The sequence below is a fragment of the Condylura cristata genome, unplaced genomic scaffold (genome assembly GCF_000260355.1).
Source record: "Condylura cristata isolate star-nosed mole 26May11 unplaced genomic scaffold, ConCri1.0 scaffold00020, whole genome shotgun sequence".
NCBI classification, from domain to species: domain Eukaryota; kingdom Metazoa; phylum Chordata; class Mammalia; order Eulipotyphla; family Talpidae; genus Condylura; species Condylura cristata.
In genome coordinates, this window is record NW_004567121.1 from 10,075,126 (window position 1) to 10,086,412 (window position 11,287).

Here is an 11,287-nt window from a genome sequence, read left to right on the forward strand (position 1 = left end):
AGAGTCACATGTCAGTGGACAGGAGACCCTACAAATCATACCCTATGAGTAGAGTTGTGTTTTTCTCTTGGAGGAAATAGATATTTTAACCTATCATTTTGCCAGAACCAGAGAAAAGAGAGTTTGAAAGTGGGGAGGAAAGGTCTCTATTATGAGATAAAGAGTCATGAGATTAACTAGGAGATAAGGAAAGATCCAGAACTGAAACATAATATAGGTTAAAGCTGGTAAAAGTTAATCAGCTGTGTATAAACTGTTTGGAATCTTAGATGAGGATACTTAAGTTGCATTCAATTTCTACCAAACTTAAACGGCCTAACATCATCAAGAATATTGTCACATTTATTATCCAGAATTACTTTTTTTTTTAAAAGATTTATTTATTTATTCATACAAAACTGGGGTACAGGCTAGAGATGTGGAGGGTGAGAGGATTCACCAGAGACAGAGAGGGGAGCAGAACAGGCAGATCTATGAAGTACACTGCTGAGGGGAGCAGCGGGCAGGTCAGGAGAGGTCTGCAGTGCCACGTGGATCTCCTCCGGGGCAGGCGGGGTTCGAACTCATGCGGAAGTGGCTTTAGCTTCTCAGTGCAGTGCTTTAACCCACTGCACCACCAGGAAGGGCCCCAGAATTACTTTTGATGTCTCCTCTTAGTAATTTTAAAATCATTGATTCCTAGTCTTTGGCTATAAATCTTTACTTATTCATGTACATGGAATTGAGCCCAGTTCTATACTGTCTTCTCTTTTCCTTATTACAATAGTCCTAATAAAATCTGTCTGCTCTACTTTAATAATATATTTTTTTAAAGATTTATTTATTTATGCATACAGAACTGGGGTACAGGCCAGAGGCTCAGGGGCAGCGAGAGGCTTCACCAGAGACAGAGTGGGAAGCAGAACAGTCAGATCAACAAAGTACAATGCTGAGGGGAACAGCAGGCGGGCTAGGAGAGGTCTGCCATACCATGTGGTCACCTCCGGGGCAGGCAGGAGATGGCTTGTGGAAGTGGCTTTAGCTTCTCAATGCTGTGCTTTACCCACTGCACCACCAGGGAGGGCCTTTATATTTTCAATCAGTGTGTAATATGTATTACATTATTTATTACCAAATAATCGCAAGTGACAGCATCAAAAATAAGCACAGTTTTGATTCCAGAATAGTTTGTCTCACAAGCATTACCCCATTCATTCTTGTAAACTTTCGAGGAAGGAGCTATTATATCTATCATCTAAGAGAAAAATTGTTCCTGAAAATGTCAAGTCACAGAATCAGGGCCACAGACCTAGAAGTCCATTCTTTTTCCAGCTACACTACACTGGCTCTTTTAGTAAGACAGTCAGCATTTTTACTCTATAGAATTCCATTGAAATAAATTAGCATCCTTGATTATTCAAAGTGGTTTGCTGAGCAAAACATGCCCTACTGAGTCATTTATTTCAAGATATAAAGTGAGTCCATGTTCCAGCATAAGAATTGAAAAGGAATTTTCACACTTCTGCCTTTCCATAGCAACCTGTAACTAATGTGCCATGTTTGTGACACTGAAACATTGAGTCTGAAGCAGGAAAATTTGGGCAATTAAGAAAAACAATTTGAAAGAAAAGTTCAAGACACAAAACCAGCAAAAGCATTGGTCAAGGCTGTTTCTGGGATATGGAGGGTTAATTCCTTGGGGCAGCAATAGAGTCTTGTGTTTCTAGTCTTTATTACAAAAAGTAGATAATGCCAGAAACAATGTGAGGAGGCTCTAAGGAGAAGAGACTAGGGAGAGAAGTGAAGAAAGATAAAAAGGGGTAATACAAAGACAAAAATGAATGGGAAAAAATAAGTTCAAAGAGTGAAGATACTTTTAAAATAGAATTTCTATTCCTTGATGCTTTGAATAAGAAAAGAAAGGGAGGAAAGGAGAGAGAGGTTGAGGGAGATAGGGAGAGCAAAGAAGAAAGATCCCAGCACCTGAGAAAAGAAAGTAGTCAGGAAAAGGCATGGTGATGAGAAACTTTGATCTAAATTTTGCCAGTTTGTAGACTCAGATCACATTCTCAACGACTCTCAGCATTTAATCACCATTCTTCTCTAAGTTTCTCAGTTTGAATTGAAAAATGCCATCCCACATTCAGCATGATGCTACAATAAAATGACTTCTTAGAGAAACTTGCCTTGTAATTTGGGTGAATTACAACTGGTTCAACCAGTAAAATAATGTGATGCCTGTTGGTGACTTAACGGCTTAAAAACATCATTCACTTGCTTCCCTACCCTGAAAATAAATGGTTTTTCACTAAATTTATTATTTCAGAAGGGCCTAACTACCATTATCTGAATCACTACAGCACAAAGTAGCTCTAGTAATGCATATGAAAATACTTTGTGTCACTTTTAAAGACAAAATTAGTTTCATCCAATATCTCATTATCTTCCTTTTGAGCTCCTTGAACTGTGTTAATGATTTTTTAATGTGACATGCCAGCCAAAAGGGGATGTACAATCTTAGTCATCAATTTCATGCAGATGCCTTCTCTTAGAAATTTTCTCCTACTATTGACATTCTTCTTGTTTTCTAACCCCACCCTATGATATTTATATATTTGTTTTCCCAAAGGAAAAACAAATTAAATTCATATATGTTCATGATGTAACACAGGAAACTGGGCGTTTTCTCAAACATGTAGAATGGTAGTAATATCATGTCATTGACATCTAAGGAAAAGTTATTCCCAACCTTCTTGAAGGGAAATCCAGCCATGGAGAAATGAAAATCCTTTAAAATACTAAGTTTTAATCTAAAAATTTATAAATATTCTGAAATAGGACATACATTTTTTTAAGGATTTATTTATTTATGCACGCAAGAACTGGAGTACAGGCCAGAGGAAGGTGAGAAGGATTCACCAGAGACAGAGTGGGGAGCAAAACAGGCAGATCGACGAAGTACACTGCTGAAAGGAGCAGCGGGAAGGTCAGGAGAGGTCTGCAGCGCCATGTGGATCTCCTTCGGGGCAGGCGGGAATCAAACTCATGCAGAAGTGGCTTTAGCTTCTTAGTGCTGTGCTTTAACCGGCTGCGCCACCAGGGAGGGCCTTATCATCTATTTTTATAGCAAATTTTGCCCCTTCTCTCCCCAGCGACATATGGGAATGTCTGGAGACATTTTTGACTTTCATAACTAGCGCTTCCACTGCAATCTAGTGGGCAATGACCAGGGATGCAGTTCATCTCAAAATGTTTAGGGGGAGACAATACTCCATGACAAAGAATCAATTGGCTAAACTATGAATAATAAAAGGTTGAGAACCCAAGCCTAGGGTTATACCCATGCAGATAAAGGATAGATAACTAAAAGTTAGGCATATAAAATATTAATTAAATTTATAGTTTTGTTTCGATGTCAAAGGCACATAAAATACTAACGAGGCTATAATTTATTGTAGCTGTTGATTTGTGTAACATTTCTAGGTTTAAGTTTATATTAAAGAAATCATTCCTCCTAAATTTATCTTGTCATTTTAAGATTTAAAGTACTGTTCTAAAACAACTCCAAAAATAATCTATTAAAAATGATGCACTGGCCCTTGTCAAATTAAAACTTTGTTCTTGAAAAGACACTGTTAAGAGATGAAAACATAATCCACAGAATGGAAAAAAATGTTAGCAAAACATATCTTATAAAAGAATTATTAATTATATAGCTACTATACTTAAAGAATTCTAATAATTCAGTGATAAGGATAAAAACTCAATTGAAAATGTGCAAAGGATTTGTAAAAATAGTGTACCAAAGAATACATACATATCCCAAATAAACAATGAAAATATGTCGACATAATTAGTAATTTGGGAATACAAATTGAAATCATGAGGAGATATTCATAGATAGCATTCCAAGGAAAGGCAATCCTTTCAGAAGTAGAGAGACATATCCTTTCAGAAGTAGAGAGACTCTCTGCAACTCATTACACACTATCCTTAGCTAAATTTGGTTCATGCTTATAGACAAGTGTTTCAACAGTGAGTGGCAATGTCAGAAGATCAGGAGGAGGTACAGTAAGATAACTTAGAGAAAAAAACTGCACTACAGTTCAACTGTTATAGGGCAAACATAGGTATGTTATGTAGGAAATGCCCTACATAGATGTCACTATGTTTTATAACAAAGTCAATATTGTTGTTATAATAAAACTTTCAGAATTGCAAAAATATAATTTACTCAATATGTATTTTTGAGATTGTACTTTTATCTCACACTGTGTCACTAGAAGGATATGAAAGAAGTATTCAAATTACCACAGTGTAATTAGAAATAAAGGGTTTAATATAAAAATTAAAACTGTGGTGCGATGTTAGTGAAAATCATGGTAAAAAGAGCTCTGAAAATTGACCATGTATAAAAGAAACAAAAAAATCTTGCTAAATTACCAGAAATGCTTTTTCATAATTTTGGAAATAAACGAAAAGCTTGTAACAACTGGGGTATGTTTATTAAAGAAAAGAGTACATATTCTTTGGAAGGCAAGTTAATGTTTAAGTCTAAGAACAAGCTCAAGAAAGACTGAATAGGCTACAAAATACCACTTAACATAACCTTCAAGCACTTGAGCATAAATGAAGACTAATGCAAGGTTGTAACAAAGATATAATGTTCAAGGAAAGACACAAAATAGACAAGAAGTCCCCAAAGAAGACTGGGGAATTAAAGGACTCCAATTTCAAACACATACAAGAATTTGTCTCCTTTAAACTAGCTTTGAAAGCACCATCAAAAGGACTTCTTTAGAATGAAAATCAACCTCACTTAGAAGAAAAAAGACACAAAAACAAAATATGGATGGAGGAGATTAAAAATTGAAAACTTGTGGAAGAAACTGAAGTTTACCTTAAGGTAGAGCATAATATGAAACTTAATATATATACAAAATGGTAACTTCAAAACAAAAATATCTAGAAGAAAACAAAGAAAATACAAGCAGAATCTAAAAACTACACAAAGATAGCTTTCAAAATACAAGGAAAGAGACCAAAAATAGTACAAAAAAAGACAAATTGCAAAAACACCTAGAAAACAAATGGTTAAATTGTAAAAATTGACACATATATGTCAATAATATTCACAAACATCACGGTCTAAACTCACCAATGAAAAGGTGCAGAAGGGTTAGGTGGATGTGAATAAAAAAACAACTTTTTACTCACTTCATGAGACTCATTTTGGTTTCAATGATATAGATAGGTTCAAAGTAGAAAGTTGGAAAATAATGCTCCAAACAATAATACCGCATAAAAGACAGACAGAGTCATGTTTAATCAGATAAAATAGGTGTTATGCAAAAACATGGTAACCAGTGACGAGGATTTATACTACATAATAAGTGAGGGATAACTCCATCAAGGAAACACATCACTCAGAATACACACACACACACACACACACATACACATACATATGAACATATACATATATGTGTGTATATATAGAGGAAATTAATAATTATAGAAAATACTCTGTTTCTTTACATTAAGGGGAAAGGTATTTTACCACATTTCTTTGGAAAATGTATGTATAAACAAAACTGAAAATAGGAAGACTATGTACTATGTATACCAGAATCACAAAGATATAATAAATAAGAGTGTTGTTCCTGCATCAAGAGATGTGTCTACATTAATGCATTAATGAAGTTAAATTAATAGTGAAAAATGTACTTATAAATCAAATTAAATTTTGACAAAATTCATGGTAACATACAAGAATTAATGCTAAGTGAACGAAAATACACAAAGAAAGATAAATATTGCATGGTGTCAATAATATGTTGAATGTAGTGTAACAAGTTAGATAAAGACAGCTTAAACACTAACTCTTGAGTACTTACTACTAAATTGAAGGGGTGAGGAGGGAGGAGTGGGGAGGAGAAAAGAAAGAGCACAGAGGAAAGGAAGAGCTATGGTCTATGGAATATGGGTGACTTAGGGGTGCACACACTATGGTGGTAATACTTGATGGGTTTACCTGAACATTATCTCAGTTACAAATAAATAAAATAATTATTAAAAGTAATTAAATTAATATTTGATACAAAAAAGAATTAAATCCCCCTTTCCTCATAATTTTTATTTTGCAAGTAAAATAAGATGGCATATACTTATAAAAAAAATGTAGGGAGTACAGAGAATTCTCTTTTACCATTAATACCTGTCATTTTCTCGCCAAGTGGAAATACTGTCATTAATTTCATCTTTAACATTCTAAATCCTTTGAAATCTATTCACCATCTCCCTCTCACACACACACACTCACCCACAGAGCACACACATACACATACAGATGAGCAGGTACAACCAGACTGTTGATATTATTCTTATTGTTAAATGAACAATAACTTTTGCATCTTAGTACAAATCAGCACAGTATGTCTGTATTATTTTATTTTTTTGTACATGCTATTCCATACCATGGAAATACTACAGTTTATTGGACCCTCTCTGGTGACAAAATGGGTTAAATCATAGCACTATGAAGCTCTGCAGTCACTGCAGCACAAGTTCAAACGTAAGCCAAGAAGGTGTCCCATGTGGTGCAGCAGATCTCTCCTGTCCTGCCTGCTGCTCCCTTCAATGGTGTATTTCAGTAGATCTGCCTATTTTGCTCCCCACTCTGTCTCTGGTGAATACTGTCACCCCCATACCTCTGGTCTGTACCCCCATTCTTGTGTGCATAAATAAATACATCTTGAAAAAAATTATTACATGACTTTTCTATCAACAATAATTAGGGATTCCCTCCACAAATATATATTTATTACATATATTGTTTTGATAATTGCTCTTGTATGTTTCATCATAGATCAAAATTGTTTTTCTAGTAATAAATAGTAAAATGGAATATCTACTTGAATCTAGCAACTTTGACATCACATAATGTACTGGAGAACTTTCCTTCTTATATTTTTAAAACAATTTGAATGAGATGGGCAATGGTTCTCTTAAAGATTGGTAACATTTAATCTTCTCTTGAATTTTAAATTTTTCATTATTATTTCAATTTCTATGCTTGTGATCTATTTTGTCAATTCATCAGTTTCTTCACGAGTTATCTTGATAGATTATGTTGATCTAGCAATTAATCTATTCCTTAATGGATAACAAATTCATCAGCATATAATTGTTCCTGGTAACCTTTTATGACTTTTGTATTTTGAGTTACCATAGTGGATTTAACACTTTCACTTGTGATTCTGTTATTAATGCTTTCTCTCTTCCAACTAAAGCTTTATTTTATCTATTTTAAATTGTTCACAGTATGATGAGTGAAAACCTATCTTTAGGTTATTTATCTGCTTCTCTGATTACTAATGAAGTTGAGTAATTTTTATTGTTTATTCTGTAAATTGGTTATCAATAATCTTTGGCAACTTTTCTATGGAGAAATTTTATTTTTATAAGAATTATAGGAACATTTTTATGTTCTCAATTTTTATTATTTTTTAAAGATTTATTTATTTATACATACAAAAAGTGGGGTACAGGCCAGAGGTATGGGGGTGGGGGAGTGAGAGTCTTCACCACAGACAGAGAAGGAGACAAGACAGGCAGAGTGACTTAAATACACTGCTAGATGAGACAGAAGATGTCTGCTATACCAGGTGGGTTACCTCCCTGGCCTGGGATCAAACTCAGGCTGCAGTGGCTGCTGACTGCTTCAAAGTGCTACACTTTAACCCCTTGAGCCAGCAGGGAGGCCTTCAAATAGTATTTAAGAGAGCCCTGACTATGATAATCACAGCAAAGTGTAAAATTCCATCGCTGTGAGAAGCTGAATCAAATAGTTCTGTTACAGGGTACCCCAATGTGAATTGGGTTGCCTGTCTGTGGGTCTTCACCCGTGCGCTTATGATTCAATTGTATTATGGACACACTCAAAAGGTTAAATAATGGATTTATTTATAAGGAGAAAGGTAAAGGAATAACCCAGGGAAAGAGGGAGAGAAACACAGGTTAACTAGGATGTCCTAACAGTTCTGCTGACTTGGACTCCACCGGCACACTGAAAACCAATTGAGAGCCAAAACTATCAGCTGTGAACCACCAGGTCTCCTCCCAGAGCCCACATGTCCAGTTTTATCCCAACCTGGCTGCTCAGCTCCACTCTCATGTCCCAGCGTGCTTCTCCTTGGTACTGATGGGATTTGGAGTTCCAGCATCTGGAGTGGGGGCGGAGTCCATGAAACCTGTACCTGTTACAATTCTATTCCAGTCTTTGATTTTATATTTGAAGAAATTGAGACAAAGAAATTGAAAATGGGTTCCTATAGTTCACTCCAGGAGGTTAGTAACAGGGTCTGTTACTTAATCTGTATTTCTAAGTTATTAGCTAATATTGCAGAACTAGAGATAAGATTATTCCCAGATCCCATTTAGTAACCTAAGAGTTAAGCAATGGAAAAATGTCCCTCAGATTTTGAAGCTGTAGAATTACTTGATTTGGAAGGTAGGGTTTTTAAATATTTCCTGAAATTAAACTACAAAAGAGGCAAAGATAAAATGATTTGCAGAGTCTATTTCCAATGGTTCAAAGTATCTTATCAAGTTCCAATCTGATGTCTGATCCATTTAAGCGATCAATTTTATTCTATTATTTTAAAAGCAGGGCCGAGTTATTAGGGTCATCCAAATTTTCTCACACTCCAGAGAGGCTAGAATAGCCCTTAACCTAACAGGATAAAGCATGGAATTAAAAGTAGTTTAAACAAAGGACAAATGTTCTCTCTAGAATTTAATTTCTTTTGAAAGCTGCCACAGTGGAATTTCTTCCTGGCACCACTGTTGCTATATAAACTAACTTTGAAGAAAGAGTAGGAGGATAGTCCATATTACCTGCTAGTGTCTTAAGTTGCTCATTGCTTTTCTTTTTCATAGAGACTAAAATATAGTTTCAAATTTAAGGCAATTTTAAAGTCAAAAGGCAGACAAGTAAATGAATGCATTCAATGGCTAATCCTAAAATTACCATATTATTTTTCCTACAGTGATTCACATCAGTGTCTTTACAAATGATATTTTGATTCTTCAGGACTATTATTGGTATTCAATGAGGGCATTAGTAACAAAAAAAAAATCAACTCTCATTTATTGAGGTCATTCAATGTGCATTGAATGTGTATGACACTGAAACTGAGTCAATTATTTATATACTGTCAATGGTAACACTGATAGAGAAGGAAGCTGACCTTAGAAAATAAAGCAACCAGTTCAAGGTCATCCAGCAAATAAAGAAAGAGTAAAATATTCTCTAAGAAAGAGTAAAGCATTCTCTATTGTTCTTTTAAGTTCTTTAATTATCTGATTCAATATTTTGTTAATTCCTACCTCACATATTTCTCTCTTCTACTTTCCCCCTAATCTTTATTAAACAAAAATCCCATAAATTGAGCCTCTCTGGAGTTAAGTCCCAGCACTATGAAACTGTTGCCAGTTACTGCAGCATGAGTTTGATCCCAGGCCAGGGAATAAACCCATATGACGCAGGAGACATCTGTTCTGCCTGCTGCTCCCCTCAGCAGTGCATTTCAGTAGATCTGCCTGTTCTGTTCCCCACTGTTTCTGGTGAATCCTCTCACCTCTCCTCACCTCTGGCCTACACCTGAGCTCTTGTATGCCTAAATAAATAAATCTTTAAAAAAATATACAAAAGCCCATAAATAATATGAATACATATTTAACAAGATAAATTATTTACATTTAACAAATTAAATTCTTACCATGAAGTTATTCTCTTGAAAATAAACTTTTGATTTTTTGCAAACATTAAAATTTTCAAGTATTGAAAAAGAGGCTGTATCATAAAGACTAATATGAGGCTGTATCATAAAAACTAATACATCCTGAGGGGACACTGGTTTGGTATAGATAACATGAAAATACAATTTCTAAATGATAGTTTCCTTGGCTATCGTTCTCAGTTCTAAATAACAGAAAACATAACAGACTATGACATGCACATATAGTTATTTTGTCTTCATATAAAACATTATTGAGAGGTGAATCATTACTGGAGTTGATTTATAGCTTTCTACATTGGTCATGACTTTTCCTGATGGCTACAAAACGAAGAGGGAAGCTCTCATCACACTATCTATGTTCAAGTAGGAAAAGGAGGGACAAGTTATTTCTGTTCTCTTCACAAGGCAAGCAAAATCTCCCAATACCTCTCCAGACAAACTTTGTTACTTAAACAGCCAAAGAAGTGGGAATTAAGAAAGCTATTATCCTAACTTATTTACTACACCAAGAATGATTACTACTCAAGGCTGCTTCCATATAAATCATGGTCTGTTAGTCCAGAATTAGTAGGGTTTGAATGCTTGTTAATTTTCTTTTTCAAAGTAGTATGACTATATAGCAGAAAAGAAGTGTTATGATCTGTAATGCAAGTCAAAAACAAGATATTCCATTTAGTTTAATTTTGGACAAACTAAACTATCTCAATGAACCATGGTTTTTACAGAAAGAACTTGCATCACAGAATACAGTGTGAATCAGATGAGCAAATACATGTACCATTCCTGACATCTATAACATGCTTCAATTATGCCAAAAACATAGCTATTTCAACAAATTTCAAACTGCATAAAGGTACAAACACAGTGGATGATCAATTGATGTTCATTTAAAAGTCAGATGTGAATATTCACAGTGGTTAATGACATCCTTCCCTGAAGGACCAATAAAAGGCCATGCTCATTTCATCAAGTGCTCATGACCTGGACATATAGTTCTTATTAAACAAAAAAGATAAAAAAAAAAGATAAAAATAAGATAAATGTGGTTGGAATAAAGATCAACTATATTTTCTGCCTTTCTAGAAATTTTCATTCATGACTCTGCAGAATAAGACTAAACAGGAAGAAACTGATATTTGAGTAGGTTAGATGCTATCTATATGGGCAGGATTGTGGTTGATATCCTACTTCCACCTACACCAATTCATGTGTGGAAGTCCTATGCTGTATTTAGATAGAATCTTTAACATGTTAGTTGTAATCACCATGAACTTCCCACCACGACAGTCCTATGCACACAAATGAGATGAAAAAATGCACAAAATGAAGAATGATGTAATGAGTAAATGGATGACTGAATGCATGAATAAATAAATGAAAAAAAAAAAGGGAATCTTTAGCATAATGATTGAGTTAAAAAAAAAAATCCTTATCGGCCCTCCCAGGTGGCGCAGCGGGTTAAAGCACAGCACTGAGAATCTAAAGCCGCTTCCACATGAGTTCGA